Below are 17,620 nucleotides of genomic sequence, written 5' to 3'. Positions count from 1 at the left end.
ACATATATATACAGCAGTAAGTGTGTGCAACATGGATGGTTATGTAACATGTCAACCCCTCGTTGGGACCACATTGCCCTTGTCTGTAAAGGTGGGATTGGGAATTTGGGGAAGAATACCAGGTATATTTATGGAGGTGGGTTGGGTTGGTAGATAGAGAAGACAACCTACAAGGGCGGTATATGACACATGTGGTGGGTAAACACCCTGGAAGGTGAGTGTCGTCTGTGATGTGGAAGCCCCATGACCCCCCATATGGAAACAATGGGAACAAGGCCCCCATCCATTGCTAGTCACAACATCAGCTTCATGGCCCTGAAGGTGCCTGGGCTGGAGGCTGAGCAGGAGGAGCATGTAGACCCTGTGAGTGTGTACTGAGGGCCTCAAGGTGCTATAGCACATCCCCTAACTCTCTGTGTATCTCCCTTTGCACCAGACACTGGACCTGACCTTGGGTGACAGGATCATGTCTGTGTGTGTCCCCGGGGGAACACTATCCCCTGAAGTGGTTCCACCTGAAGGTTGTGCAGGTCCAGTAGATGAGGAGGCCCCAGGGTGGGTCCCACATGTGATGTGGCCTGGTAACATGGCCAGGTGTGATGGGAGAGGCGGTTCTGCTGGAAACTGTTCCCTAAACATGCTATTGTGTCACTGTTACAGAACATATGTGGGTAGTAATAGTTCACACATTCCTGCATCATGTCCAGCAGCATGCATAGATATCCCCAGTAACACATAACAACAGATGTGCAGCAATCACACAGCAAACAGGCCACATGCACATATGGAACCATAGTGGCCCTTACAATGGCATGCAGGTGACATTGTCCATAACAGGCCAGCAATGATAGTGCCCCCACTGATGATGACATCTGTAAATCAGACATCAGGCATTCAAAAATGACATCTGTCTACATATCATCCCAGGTATGTGTCAGACAAACACATAGGTGCTGTGAGCATTAGAGCAGACATAACTGACACAGTAATACACATTCAGCAATGGTGTGCACACCTGTGAGGTATGGTGCACAGTACATGGCAGGGTGCAGAACAGGTGTACAGTAATACTGTGTACATGGGTGCAGTGTTTTCCAGGGGAAGGGGCATCACTTACTAACACAGCACATGCATCACACACATGTATACTGTTGCTAGCATGGATTTACTAAAGCTGCATTGCATGATGTTGAGTACCATACGTTATGCAAGTTGACAGATGGGTAATGGGATGTCTGTGTGTACTATCCTTGTGCAACCTCACCTGTAGGTGTGTGTTTGTGGGTGGGTGGGGGTGTGGTTATTTTGTCTGTAAGTGCAATCTGGTGGAGTGGCGGGGGTTGATGCATGTAGGATGTGTGTGTGTATGCGTGTGTGTGTTTGTGTGGGTGTCCATGTAAGCACATGTGCGATTGTGAGCTTGTTTATATGTCAGTGCTTCCCTTTGGAATCGTGCAGTACATGGACATGGACAGACACATGAGACACCAGGAATACTTGTCTGATATGTAATCTCAGGACAGCTGATAGTATAATAAGGTCTGTAGCATGGAACATGCATTGGGAGGGAAACTAGGCACCATGTATACTGTTAAATTTGCAATCAGCAGAAAGGTGAAAGACTACCCACATATGCAGCACTACAGATGCATTGAGGAATTACTAGACAAAACCAGGGAGTGTTCCATATATTACTGCTGTCCACATAATAAAGTGATTGAGCAACAGATCTTGCATCTACTGAGCAATAGTTACATATGTCACTCCAGTGCGTGACATTATTGAGTGACCACAGTAGCCCCTAACATATGAGGGTCATGCTCACGATGTCTGGACATACCCAATGTGAACACTGGATGACAGCAGTGAGTCCTTATAAAAATACTCCAATCAAGTCAAAGAGGTAATGGAGTAACAGGTCATGTTTTGTGATCACTTGTGCAGGCAATTAGAAGAATGATATGTTAATGATTGGTATTAATGAGTGTATGTTTCCAAGTGTGATGCAGGATGGGAACTTACATGAATAAACTTGAGACAGTCTGTAAACTCAGGGACAGGTAGGTATTATGGTGGAATGTCAGGGTGTGCCTGTGTGTGTGTGTGTGTGTGTGTGTGTGTGTGTGTGTGTGTGTGTGTGTGTGTGTGTGTGTGTGACTATATGTGTGTGTATGTGTGTGTGTATATTTGTGTACTGTTAAACAATGCTATACAGGTCTTAAAGTGTGTTTCTTGTTTTCCCCTTACAGGTGGCAAGGTAGGTTAGGGTCCCTCCTGCATGCAATCTGATGTTGGTGTCCATACAGACACTGAAAATGATGATAGGTGTGTTAAGGCACCTGCGGGGTTGTCAGAGGCCACACCTGCTCCATCATTTGACATCCCCCTGTTATCCACCCCATCCCTGCACACAATCACAGTGCCTATAGATATTCCATCACCAGTGGCCATAGCAGAAGGACAGTTGGTGGTTGGTGGCAGTGCACAAAACAGTGTGACATCTATGGCTGCTGTGTCTGAACACAGCAGGCATAGCCAGCTGTCTGGCAGGGCACCACATAGGCAGATGTACTGGGATGCTCATGGGAGGGCCACTGGTCATCGTGCCCCTGGCAGAAGTGCCACATCTGGTACCAGCAGACACATGTTTCTGGCTGTAATGAGGAGCAGGCACATATGGAACTGTACATCAGACAGGTTCTGAGGCTGCAGAGGGCTGCTTTTTCATCTGTAAGTGACATCCATGATCTTGCACGTACCCTCCATGATTATACAGAGGTCATGGATAGATGGTTGGGTGAGATGGTGTGCCTCATCGACCGTGGATGGTCCGTGCTAGAGCATGTGGTGGGAGTGGGGTGATGGCCGTGTGGACGTAGGCCAGCAACACCAACATCTGGTAGTCAACGTGGACATACAAGGATACCAAGCTGCTCCCCTAGGGGCAATACCAGCCCCAGCACTGCTGGAAGGCACTGTCTACACCACACCACAGCAGGCCACGTGCACATAGCCCTGGCCAGTCCCAGGAGGGACCTGGTTCAAGTGGACATATGCCATCATCAGGGGAGAGTAGCATATTGAGGCCTGTAACTGAACATGCCCATGGATCCCCTGGCAGGCACAGTCCATGTGTCCATGTTCTGAGGCAGTGAACTGCACACCCTGTCAGGTATGGTCTGCAGCTGTCCAAGAAACACCTGTATCGGGCAGCCACATGGCAGAACTGTGTGCATGTATACCCACACATTATACAAACACACCTAGGGCAACCACATACCTACACACACCACATCACCATGCCCACATCAGTAACTTACACCCATCACTCACACACATGATGTCAAATGTACGGCCAACCCTAGATCTCTGGCAAACTAACAACACACCCTATGCATATGATGATACCTGTTCCACATCCCTGTCATTCATAACTTTGATGTAGGGACAGGCTAATATGATTCTGATGCACACAGTGACTGTACTACAGTGTACCAATGTACTGCTGTATAGCATGTTGTCAGCAGTAATGTTTAATGCTTACATGTCAGGTAGTGTAGCTGTCCAGTCATGATGCATTATAGTTGTTAGTAACACTGAGTTAGTGTGGTCTCCATAATCTTATCCATTTGTGTTGTAGGTGTACATGTGTCAGCAGGAGGATGGTCTGCTGTCATATCTCACAAGGGGTATGGCACTGTGGTTATACCATGGCGGTGCCATATCCTGGGTACAGTTGAACACATGCCATACATCTGTATAACAGTTTCTGCCTGTGCCACATGGACAGTTAACCCCCTGGGACATGTATATTCAGCAACCTAAAGTAGAACCCTCCACATACATGCACACTCTTACTTGGCAACACTGGGACTAGACCCCTGCCTAGTTATGTAGTGCTACTGATGTGTGTGGCTTTAGTTGCACACACCACACAGCATTTAGGATGCGGTGTGTTCCAGGTTACATGTTACATGCAGAACATCCCCAGGCATGTTCAGTATGGTAATGGGGGAATATAATGGCTGTATATGGACAATACATAGTGTGACATATCATCATATACACATTAACAAACACATAACAGGCAGAAGCACATCCGAGAGACCTGAGCCTATCAGTTCTAAGTAACTTGTCAGTGTGTCCAGTGCATTACAGGTAGGCTGCACACAGCACATGCATAACTGGAATGGATAGTATTATCAGTTACCTGTATGGTTGATGGTGACAGTGGTCACCATATAGTGGTACATGGGACATGTACCAGGGGTACAATGGTGTAACGACAGTATACCCAGCACCTACACCCCAATGTGGATATTGTACACACTGGAACCCAAGAGGACACTCTGACATATCCACCATCAAACATTGACCAGGACTGCAATACAACCCCTTGTCCATCCCAAGAGTGCTACTACAGGGATATGCATCTAATGCACATGCCACAGCCATAGTAGGATGATGCATTGTCATGCCTCTCCTATGGGCAGCAACATTACTATCTATAATATTGTGTGGCAATACGTATTGTAATAGGAGTATGTGGCCTTGGAATGCGGTACCCTAGATATATACTCACATGCACACATACACACACTTGCCAGAACACAGTGGGTATCTCATGCCTATCAACCCATTTGTACATCAGTGTTGTGCTGGTACTGCAAGGCTCAGGTAGCCTTTAAAGAAAGGAGCATAACAAGATACATGTAATGTCTGGTACAGCAGCAGCCACATCTAGTTATAGCAATGAGTGTTGCGGTGGGTGTGAAGGGCCTCAGGGTATTCTCAACTACAGGTGCACTAACACACTTTCACTGATATCCTCAGTAATGCACACATACACATTTGTCAGTAGTGGGGTGCATCACTGCAGGTTGTCATAGGTGTGTACCTGGCTATTGTCTATGGAGAGATGGGAAGTGTAGGGAATGTGTAAACAGTGGTATCATGCCACCTGCCATGTGCCAGCAGGCAATCTATCTACTGACACCACTGTGGTGTCCCTAAGGGTGAGAGTGGCATGCATCAGCCAATACTCTGGGTGTCTCCTGCAAATGGCCAGTGAGGTGTTCCAGTTGACATGCATGCAACATGTATGACAAAACATGGTTAGTTTCTGTGTTGGAAACCTGTACCCAGGCATGTTCTGTTGAGGGTGGTAGTGTAGTGGAGGTACCAATGGTATGTGGTGCATACAGGGTGTTGTGTCCTATCTGTGCCAGTTATAACACAGCTGGGCAGACATGTCAGTGTCAATCAAGCATATGTTGCTGTATGTATCCAAGCTGGGTACCTGACATCTGCACATCTGTACAGGGACTGACAGACATCAGCTTGCCAACTAACTAAGCAGTAGGATGAATGTGTTGATAGATAGATGTCTGACACCAATAGGCATGCCTTTACTACATGTTGGCAGCCCTCACTGACATGTGGTATAAAGACAGTAGTTTACAGTTAATTTTCACATGTCAGATAACTATCCAGTAGGAAATATATAATGTGACACAGCTCACACACCAAGAACACAACATTGAGGACTCAGAGTCCATCTATGCATGCAGGGGTGTTTGTTGCCAGTACTACAATTAGCAATCTACTCTTGCTTGGGAAAGCACTGTCAACAGAAATAATGTAAAGATACACTACATGCTAGTGTGACTGCACATAACTCGGGATACTACCCTTGTGTGTAACACATTCACATGGATAAGAGTATTGTACAGGTGATATATACTCAAATGTCCCAGACAGGAGACTCACACCCCTTGCTACAGTTCTGACAGCACATAGACAAATGTTATGTACATGGCATTACATACACCTATTACAGATGTCACTACCCTGCTATGTTATCAGACTGGGATGTGAGCACTGGTTACCAGGGCTGAGCCATGCTTAGCAGGTGTCAGCATTGCTGCAATATAACAGCTAAGCAGATTTGCACACTGGTAAGCAACGCCTACACGGTGTAAGTGCCCGTACATTTAACCATAGCTTAGCACCACTTAGCTTCATGCAAACCCACGTAAATGCACTTAAAGCTGCTCAAAACTGCCTTAATCACTCTGTATCCAACAGCCCTTGTTCTGTCCAGCAACAAAATAAACAGCCCTTGCAGGTCTTGAACCCAGGACCCTGTACGATATAGTCACAGCAGTTAAACACTACACCATGACAGCTGTAAAGACAATTGTTTTTCCAATACATCTGTCAGTAGACATATTGAATAGTATTGAACAATTGCTGTGACTTCTACAATTGTAGAGTACATGTTAGTGATATTACTGTTGCATCACATATGTTATTATATCTAAATATACACATATTAGATACATACGGTGTGATACATCTGGGAAGGTATACACAACAGTAATGTTTACACATGACAAGGATATGGATATATACATATACATATGTAGATATATGCCTAAATGTACATGCACATATATATTCATATATATGTATTATACACAACTGTATAGTGCATCATATATATAGCCATTTATAGATCTCTCTGTATATATATATATATATATATATATATATATATATATATATATATATATATATATATATATATATATATATATATATATATATACATATATGTGTTGATTGAAAACTCACTTGATTGAAAATGAAATTACTAGGACCACTTCACTGAAATCTCACTTCACTGAAAACTCACTTGACTGAAACTCATTTAGTTGAAAGTTATAAATGGCCTTTTTCCCACTGTAGTGTGATCCTGGAGTTAGTATATAAAGTAAGGGGAGGTGTGGAAACACTTATTCATTGCACTTGTAAGTATTACTGTATATGGTTTAAAATGTTTATAATATGTAAGGGGCTACACCCCCACTCCCCCCAATGTGGAAGGCTGTGCCCCCCACACCCTCCCCCCTACTTTATATACTAACTCCAAGATTGCACTACAGTGGGGAAAAGGCAATTTATAACTTTCAACGAAATGAGTTTCAACAAAATGAGTTTTCAGTGAAGATCAAGTGAGATATATATATATATATATATATATATATATATATATATATATATATATATATATATATATATATATATATATATATATATATATATATATATATATATATATATATATATATATATATATATATATGTGTGTGTGTGTCGATATCTATAACTATATGTGTATATACATCTATATATCTGTATATGTATAGACATATATAGATGTATATATGTGTGTTTGTATATATATATATATATATATAGATATATATATATATACATATATAAATGCACATATATGTATGTAGATATATATATGTCTATATATCTATATAGATATATGGATTATATATATATATATATATATATATATATATATATATATATATATATATATATATATATATGTTTACCATATGTCCAGAGCATGGAGTGGAGTCCTACCTCAGTACCAGTAGTCTCAACCTCTTAGAGCAAGGGGATGTCATGGATGTATTGCAGGTATATATGGAGGCTGTTGCTACTGTAACAGGGGTTGCCTTAACAGACATGCTGTGTGTAGGAGGTCACATCTGCTATTGACAAGTACACCATCTGTTACTGACAGACATCGTAAGGACATCATAGTACAGTACCACTGATAGCACAGTAATGATCCTGTGGACTACAGCAGAGATATGTCCAATATATGTGGAAGGTCTGGCACTCTCTGGTTAGTCCAGAGGTATACACAGATCCCCTTAGTGTGAGACATGTAGACCAAGCCTGACAAAGTGGATGTTAACAGCCATGCACATGGGTATATCATGTAAATACTGGACGACATATGCCCACACAGTTTATGCATTCACACACTCCTGTCTGTCCTGACACATAATAACTGGTGGTGCAGAGGTCACATGGCCACACACTATCCAGTAGTTAGTGACATGCATCTGTACAGCATCCCACTGCTTTGTCAGAAATACACAACAGTTACGGTGGCCTGGCAGCAGTACTTCTTGCAAATATCTGGACATAACATCACACTGGGCAATTGCACTAAGCTGCTAGGCATGTAACAAAGTACTGTGCAAACTACAGGCAGACTGCCACAACACTGGCCTACATTTTGTATGGGGGAATACACATGTACCTGCAAATATAGCAGGCTGTACAGGCCTGTCACAGCACAGAGTAACAGACATCTATGTGAAAGTGCATGCCCACAACCAATGTAAGCACAGCCACAGCCACATATGGTACATAAGCTTAATATTACACTATATGGACTGTCTGATCAACACCATCCTCATATGCGCCACTCACACACTAACCCTACATATACTGGGTCACAACACAGTGTGGTCCAATGCCTGTCTGTAGTATGGGACACGTGTGTTTTTGGCCCTACAAACATGTGAGCTGATATGGTACCATACACTGGAGCAGCATGTAACATCTGATAAAACAGGACCAAGAACAATGACATCTACCACAGTTTGCACACAGGAAAAGGTACGTATTCACAATGCACATACTGTCCACAATCACCATAAGTACACAGACCCCACTACTGTACACACAACCACAGAATGCCCAGGTTATGTCCTCATAAATAACCTCTACTATACATAACATATCTAGCAGTCTGATATCTGACTGGCTTGTTATCAGATATGATGTCAATAAATAATGGTGTAGAGAACATATGCGCCTCTTATTGCATAACATATGTACAAAGGTTGACAGAATTGTGGCTGGAGCCACAAACACTGGGCCAATATTGGCATGTTGCTGTGATACCCTCATACATTTACTGTTGTAACGGGGTTTGTTTTGACATATGTCCTATAAGGGATATGAAGTCAGTAACTCTCATGGCTGTCACCATATACTGACTGCAATCCTCAGACTATGCTTCTGCAGCTCTAACATAGGTGATCTGTGAGTAACACCACACACATAAGACTCCAAACACTGGCCAGTCTGCAAATAACCCTACAGGTGGGAGTTTCCTCAAACACATAACACTGTCATGACAGGTATTAAATCATGTAGACCAGCCATATCCACACAAACCCTGTTAAACCAACATTACTCCAAATGCAGAAGAGCAACACTTACATTCTGTAGTCATGTCTGAAACATCCCCCTCCTGTTTGTTGGCATGTCTCTACAGTGTATGTTGTTAGAGGTATATCCCACTACCATCTGTGATGCTGTTTGCCAAACACTGACATGAGGTCCTGCTCACATTGAATGAAAAGAGCCAACACCCACATGATGTTCCTAGTTATAGGAGTGTGTTTCCATGCAATTGGCTATGGGAATGTTACCACAGCTGTTCCAGATGCAATCAGCTAGTGGGGGACTGCAATTCATGCAGAGGCCATCAGCTGATCATGGGCATCACTTACAAAACGCAAGCTGCTGCCTAAGCAAGGCAGGTGTACTTCTCTACATCCACCAGAGAGGGAGTGAGAGAGACAGACAGAGACAAAGTAAGACAGGGAGGGGGTGGGAGAGTAAAACCTAAGCATGTTTGTGTCACACACTTACTAGTACAGGGATTCAACCCCCTGACTAACTATATATTGCTATTACATGTCTATGCAGTTATTGCATGCACCACAGGGATTACATGTTGGGAAAGTATCCAAAGGAATATTCCTTGGTGAGTGACATCTGCAACAGTGATAAAGGAAGGATAAGGTAGGTGTAGTACATGTGCCTACCCACATGAACAGGTGTCAAGGTTGATACAGCCTCACTCTCTCAGGGACTCACACACATTATCACAGTTATCAGGGTCAGGATTAGACTTCCTACCTAGCTAGTCTGCCACAATACAGTAATATGCAGGTATCACATGTACCACAGGGGTTATCAGGATGATATATGGGCAAAGGGTATGTCAAGGTGTCTGACATCAGAAGGCATGCTTCAGTAGGCCAATGGGAGGTGTAATGAATGTGAACGGTGTCCAAATTATTATACACCACACAGACACACACACACACACACACACACACACACACACACACACACACACACACACACACACAGTCACAGGTTGCCAGTACTGACATACATGGGTGCATTGTTTCACAGGTGTGTAGTAGTTGACTGTGCTTGGCATCAGGCCACATGAAAATGGTCTGCAGTGTGGCTCAGGGGTGTAGTGTCTGAATTGGCCCACACAGTTGGGAAATGTATTCACCATCCTGTCATCTGGGTTACTATTGTGGGTGGCCAGTGCTGTGCAATGCTTGCCATGTATGTGTTCTATAGTCCATGATATGGATGGTGTCTGGGATGTGCACACTTCCCACATGCATGTTCTGTGACATGTGGAAGTATACCTGAGGTGTCTGGGGCATGTTGTGTGGACAGATTGTTATCATCAGATGTGCCATTCCTGGCCTCATGTGGTGAGAACTGTCAATGGACATTAGGTTGACCCTGCACCTACACTGACAGCATGATACAGGTATTCCCTGGTGTCAGTGGCATCTGTCCATACAGGGCATGTGTATAAGGCATGGTATGTCCTTTGTGGGTTACATTTGCTGTGCTGGCATGACAGTTGTTGCAAGCATCCAATGGGGAACATAGTGAAGGAGCACTGTATGCAATTATGTGCCTATTTTAGGGATGGGACAGGATGCCATACCCTCTGTAGTCTGCTGCAGTCACACCATGGTTACTATCTGTGGGAAATATGAAGGGAACTACCAACATAGTGGTTGTTGCCTAGCCGAGTGTGTTTGTGTATGAGACATGGGTTGAGAGTGTTGTCTGGGTAATACAAGGGTTGCCTAAATTGTTTGCCAGGACTTGATGTCACATGTAGGGGTATGGATTGTCAACCCCAGCCTCTCTGCTGTTTGACATCTGTTACCTTGTAAGGTGAACATTGTGACATATAATAGGCCCACCATATAAGAAATTTGCAAAATCCACTCTACATTGAGTCCAGTTGTTACACACTCACAGCCACCTGCAGACAGGATATGAATGACAAACACACACACACACCAAGTCGCACAGTTGCCATGTTTGGGATTGGAACTCTTACCTAGCTAGTACATCACACTACAGCATTACACAGTTATAGCACACACCACTCAGATTACTGGGTTATTATCTCCTCAAAGGTGTATTTCAAAATGAATGACATCAACATGCTTGCCAAAGAAGGGCAATGGAGGTTGTAGTGACTGGGAATGGCCTCAAAAGCATTGTTCCCTACACAGACAAACACACAAATATCCACACTTACCACTTCTGGGAATAGCACACATACATAACTAGCATATCACACTACAGCATTACACAGTTATAGGACACACCATGGAGATTAGCAAGCTACTCTTTCCCCAAAGGTGTATTTCAAAGTGAATGACATCAGCAACCTTGCCAAGGTTGGGCAATGGACAGTGTATTTCATAGGTTCATAGGATCATATGTTGATACTAGGCTATCGGCCCTAGGGCCTATACATGCCTAGACATGACAGTTTCCTGGCTATGACTTCCCACAATATTTACTTCCCTGCACCCCTGTCTAGCAGGATGGCTGACATGATCCCTGAGGTAAATTTCCTATCTCTCATCCAATCATCCAGGTTCCTTTTGAAGAGGGCCAAAGAGACACTCTACTTGACATGTATGGGCAGTCTATTCCAGGGTCTGGGGAGCCTCTGGGTTAGGAACACATCCCCTGCATGTATTGTTCATTGTGATGACAGGGTTTGGATCCCTGGAGCATGTGGCTGTGAGGGTTTGGAATTATCTAAGTGTAGCTGTGGGTTTGACATGGCATGGTATGTTAAGCAGAGATTACCTCTGAGAACACAATTCATGACAGAGTATAGCTGGATGATTTTCAGACGGTCAGCATAGGGCATCTGGTTTAGGCCTGAGGTCATTTTGTGAGGTATGTCTGCAGTCTCTCTACTTATTGCAGATGTCTTGTGAGGTACATACATAACAGGCTATTGTAGTCTGTACTGGGGATACTGAGAGATGACTACAGTGGGACAATGGCCACCTAATCCTGGATGTAAAGCCCTTAGTGGAAGGTGTGCACATAGGTTGGTTTCCTGACTGTTGTGGCGATGTGGTAATCAAAGGTGAGGCCACTGCCCACCTGTGTCCCTAAGTCTGTTATCACACTTTAGGTGTTTAGTGTACTGCCACCTATGTGGTACTTCACAGGTACATGTTCCTTCCCAGTGGGGATAACTATATCTTTCTTGGCATTGATCTTGAGGCCATGAATCAGGCACCAAGCATGTCTTTCTGTAAGACCCTTCTGTAGAATGTCCACATCATGTGGGGATTCAATATTGGCTCCCAGTGTGCAATCATCTGCGACCTTTGTTTGCTGGTGTCACTTACTGTTAGACTGTTCTTCAGAGCAGTGGATGCCAAATAAGAGCAGTGTCAGGACTGAACCCTAAGGTACCCCAACTGTCACTTGTCTGGGGCTTGGGTTGGTGTCACCTACATTTATAGTGTGGGTTCTGTTAGTACAGCAGTTGGCAGCCCATTGGGTGACATATGGATAAATGGCCAGCATGATGCATTTATCTATGATTCCAGACTGGGTGATGGTGTCAAAGGGCTTGGCGAGGTCCAGATAGGCTGTGAACCACCTTACCCTCGTCCACAGCTCTGGAGACAGATTCACAGTTGTCATACAGGTTGAGGTGACATGATCGTCCCTTCACAAACCCAACCTGGTTAGGGTCCAGTTTTTGCAGGTTGCCAATGCCTTTGTTTTAATTTCCATGATAATACATTCCATGGCCTTGCAGATCAGGCACATCATACTGCTGGGATTGTAGTTCCCAGGATCCAAGGTGGATCCCTCCTTGTGGACTAGGATAACTGTAGCAGTGCACCACACAGTGGGCATGAAGCCTGAGGTGTGGCTATGATTAGACATGGCACATAGGTGATGTGCCAGTTCTGTATGTAGCTCATGTAGTATACAGCCTGGGATGTTGTCTGGTCCCATGGCTGCTGTTGTCATAGCTCTGTAAAGTGTGATGTTTACCTATGTGTCTGTTATTACCAAAATATGGCAATCTATCTATGTTGAGATGGGCCCTTTGGGGGTTTGGAGAGGGGTGCAGCTGGCACTGAATCTATCTGCCAGGATATTGGCAATATCCCTGAGAGCAGTATATTTAATACCATCCTGTTGTAGCTCACAGCAGTTCTGAGCATTGCCAGTTAGATTCTTCACATAGCTATGGAACGGCTAGCAGTTGTCTTTGGCATCTTTGGCTATAATATGTTTGTAACTAGCTTTGGTGGATGTTATGAGGGATCTCTGCCTCTTACTGTAGCTGGTGAGGGAGTATTTTGCATGCTGGAAATTCCCCCGTTTCTGCAACAGTTTCCTCCTTTTGTTGTACAGTATGTTTATGGCAGGGGGCCACAACATTGGCTTCCTTTTCTTGGTGGGGAGCGTCTTGGTTCAATATTGGATAGCACAATTCATGCACGAGTGGATATGCTCATACTGTACTTTCATATATGATTCAGCAGTCGTCCTTTCAGTTCCCATCTGCATGGGTGTCATGATGGTAGTCAAGTTTGACATGTATAACATGACATTGGCTTTGGAGATGTGTATTACGGAGGTTACCTTACTAGGGTATGGGGGAGGGATGTTGATGTTAAGGGTGATAAGCTCATGGGCAGACCTGACCACCGATGGGGTGCCCATAGGTGTGGAGCATTGATTTCCCATGTTGGTAATGACCAGGTCTAGGATATTTGAGCCCCTGGTGGGACTATGGGTTACTTGATCCAGGGCATTGGGAATTATGTATTCCAAGAACCGTTGGGCACACGTGTTGGTACACAAGTACTTTTCCCAGTTAATGGGAGGGCAGTGTAAGTCACCCAGTATTAGGGTGTTTGCTTGTATCATAATATTTCACAGTATGTTTCAAAAGCTGTAGTGGGTATCATAGGGCATGGTGGGGGATCTGTAGCAAGCTATACAATTTGGAATGCAGTCTAACCTAATGTTCATTGCACCGGGGGTATTTCAGAGACATTCTGTTAGGCAAGTAGCCTGGTAGTGTGAATATCCTTGGTGAATATGGACACTCCTCCACCTTTATTGTTTTGGTCCTGGTTTGGTGGTCAACAGGTGTGGTGAGAGCTGTACCTGCTGTTGCAGGGGTGCTCTCTCTATAGGCTTGGATCAGGTTTCTGTTACTGCACAGTTAGCGATGTTCTCCATTTTTAGGTGTGCGTAGTGACTGTGAATGGACAAAAAAAATCGATCCCTACACACGCACACACACAACCGAACACACACACAGAGTTTTACTGTTACCATGTCTGGGAATAGAACTCCTACCTAACTATTTTATCACACTATAGCAGGCTTGCCAAAGAAGGACAATGGAGATTGTAGTGACTGTGAATGGCCTCGAAAGCATGTCTTCCTTTGCAGACAAACAGATACACACAAACACCCACACTTGCTATGTCTGGGAATAGAATTCCTACTTAACTAGCTTATCACACTACAGCATTACACAGTTATAGGAGGTGCCACAGAGTTTACTGGGCTGCTTTTTCCCCAAAGGTGTATTTCAAAGTGAATGACATCAGCAGGCTTGCCAATGAAAGACAATGGAGGTTGTAGTCACTGCGAATGGCCTCAAAAGCATCGCTCCCTACACAGACAAACACACAAACATCTACACTTGCTATGTCTGTGAATAGAACTCCTACCTACCTTGTTTATCACACTACATTACCCAGTTACAGAACATGCCACATAGACTACTGGGCTACTTTTTCCCCAAAGGTGTATTTCAAACTGAATGAAATCAGCAGGCTTGCCAAAGCAGGGAAATAGAGGTTGTAGTAACTGTGAATGGCCTCAAAATCCTTGCTACCTATACAGACAAACACCCACACTTGCCATGTCTGGGAATAGAATTACTATCAAACTAGTTTATCACACTACAGCATTATTCAGTTATAGGATACACCATGGTGATTACTGGGCTACTTCTTCCCCAAAGGTGTATTTCAAAGTGAATGACATCAGCAGCCCTGCCAAAGTAGGGCATTTGAAATTGTAATGAGTGTGACTGGCCTAAGAAGCATTGATCTGTACACACACAGACACACACACACACACACGCACACACGCACACACGCACACACGCACACACACACACACACACACACACACACACACACACACACTCACAGTTGCCACGTCTGTAATTAGAATGCTTTCCTTTCTAGTATATCACACTACAGCATTACGCAGTTATAGGACTCACCACAGAGTTTACTGGGCTACTATTTCCCCAAAGGTGTATTTCAAAGTGACAACATCAGCAGGTTTGCCATAGTAGGGGAATGGGGAGTACAGTGTATGTGCATGGGCCATATCCCATTCATCTAGAGGCAGACATACAACACTCGGGCACACACAGGTTTATATTCCACAGGTACGTATATACAACTGCTAGATGACTACTGATTTGTACAGTCATGTTACACAGTTAACACAAGCACCGCAGACACTGTGCTGAGGGATACCAGATGCAAATGACAATGGTGATTGACATTTGCACATCATGTGTTTATAGCCAATTGGATGTGTGCTGGGTGGTACAGGCCACATGGTGGGAGGCTCTTTGTCACTGCCACTCTCTTCCACACATCTATGTATGTGTATTTTTGACCTATTATAGTGTGCTGTCCTTGGATATATGTGTGTATTCCTATCAAATGTGTGTGCAAAGCATTACTGGTATGTACTGTGGAGTGTATGCACCAACATCTGCGACTGTCAGATATGTATAGTCCACTGTTGTTGCCAGACATGGGCGTCTAAGTGTGTGAGCATGCCCAGCATGACCTTTCATTATTTTGCTGTCTAACATGGCCTTCATTTCTCTAAGTGTGGGAGTATGCCCAGTATGATCTTCTGTATTGAATGTGTAAATCCATTCCAGGTAGATTGTACTCCAGTGCAGACTTTTGTGTTCTACACCTACAGCTAACAAACTGTTTCTGCAAGATATCTGTAGATCGGTTGACAATATGGGGTCAAAATGGGCAAAGGATAGTAGGTTACTGTAGGTAACTGTGTCTGTGCTGCTTCTGGTACATGGTCCTGTTGTTAGAAGAGATATTCAGACATATGTACTGTTTTACACTGTGATGTTTATGTTATCAAGTATTGTCAGGTATACATATCTGCTTGCAGTGATGTCCTGGGGAACGCAGGGTGAATGCAGTTGTGTCCAGTATTGTGTTCAGCAGCCTACATATTCTTGCACAATCATGCCATTCTGGAGGGGAAGCTGCAGACACTTGCTGCTGGGTCTGTGTAAATGGCTCAGCACCTTGGTACAGTGGTGGCAGAGGATCCCATGCTTGTACATCCATCCACGTGACAGTATGGCCATACCTCATAGCTGTACAGATTCACACAGGTTACCCAGAGGCAGGGGTTATAATTCTGAACTTTACCCCTTCACATTGTAGTTTATGAGCAGGTTTGTAGCCACTCATTCTTGTGTTTGCAGACAGGGATAGTATGTGCACACAGCTGAGTTTTGGACTTTACACACTCCATGCCGCCCATGCCCCCACCTCCCACCCCCTCTATTATTCTATCCTCTTCCATACATTATGCAAATATTATCTGATATGTTCCCTATAGTTATCACCTCATCCCAGCAGTAATTTGGTGTTGGTCTACAGTTCATGCAGTAGGACATGGTGGACATGTTACTGTGATTTGCCCACATAGCCTTGCATTTGGGTTCTGTGGACTGTGCTATGTTGTTATTTGAGAGTCCATGACATAACATACATTGGGAGCATGGGTGAGACATAGGTCTTTGACAGAGGACTGTAGGCCATTTGGTAGTGATGTAGGCTGGTTGTAGCAGGCCATAGCTTTCTGTCACTCCTACAGTCCTAGACTGCAATACACTATATTCCCCTGGTTGACAGGGTAGGTGTGCAAGGTGTTCATACCAATACTTTCTGTCACTATTGATCCAATGGTGTGGATGCTGGCAGGGTGCTGCTTACAGGTAGGGACACACCTGCATGGGACACCTGTTCTGTATGCTACATTCTTTACTATTGCCGTACAGAGATGGGGGTCATATTGTACCCATTCCCAACAGCAGGGATAAGACCGGAGATGTGCCTGTGGGTGGTGGTGGGGTGAGCTGGGTGCATGTATGCTATAGGCACTACTTGCATCTGACTCTCAGATATGCATGGGGAATTCCACTTATGCTGGCTTGTCCAGGGACATCAGCTGTTTCTCAATACTTCATTCCTATGACCTTTGTGGTCTGCCAGTGTTTGGCCAAATGACATTGGTATTCCCTACTACAAGCCCAAATAATGTGCTTCAACCCTGTATGTACAATTCCAAGGGTGTATCCATTTGACAGCTACATATTATACACTGTCTATCTGGGGTACTTCCCCCTGTGTACTGCTTCTATGTCTGGGCCGATATTCATGTCATGTCTATCTTTCAGATGGTGACACATATTACTTCCAAATATTTACTATGGCTAACTGCTGGAATGGGTTTTGCTGGGAAGCATTGTGTT

This window comes from Protopterus annectens, chromosome 10.part0, assembly GCF_019279795.1.
Source record: "Protopterus annectens isolate FY-2018-M chromosome 10.part0, PAN1.0, whole genome shotgun sequence".
Lineage (NCBI taxonomy): Eukaryota > Metazoa > Chordata > Ceratodontiformes > Protopteridae > Protopterus > Protopterus annectens.
Note: the sequence above shows the minus strand (reverse complement) of the source record.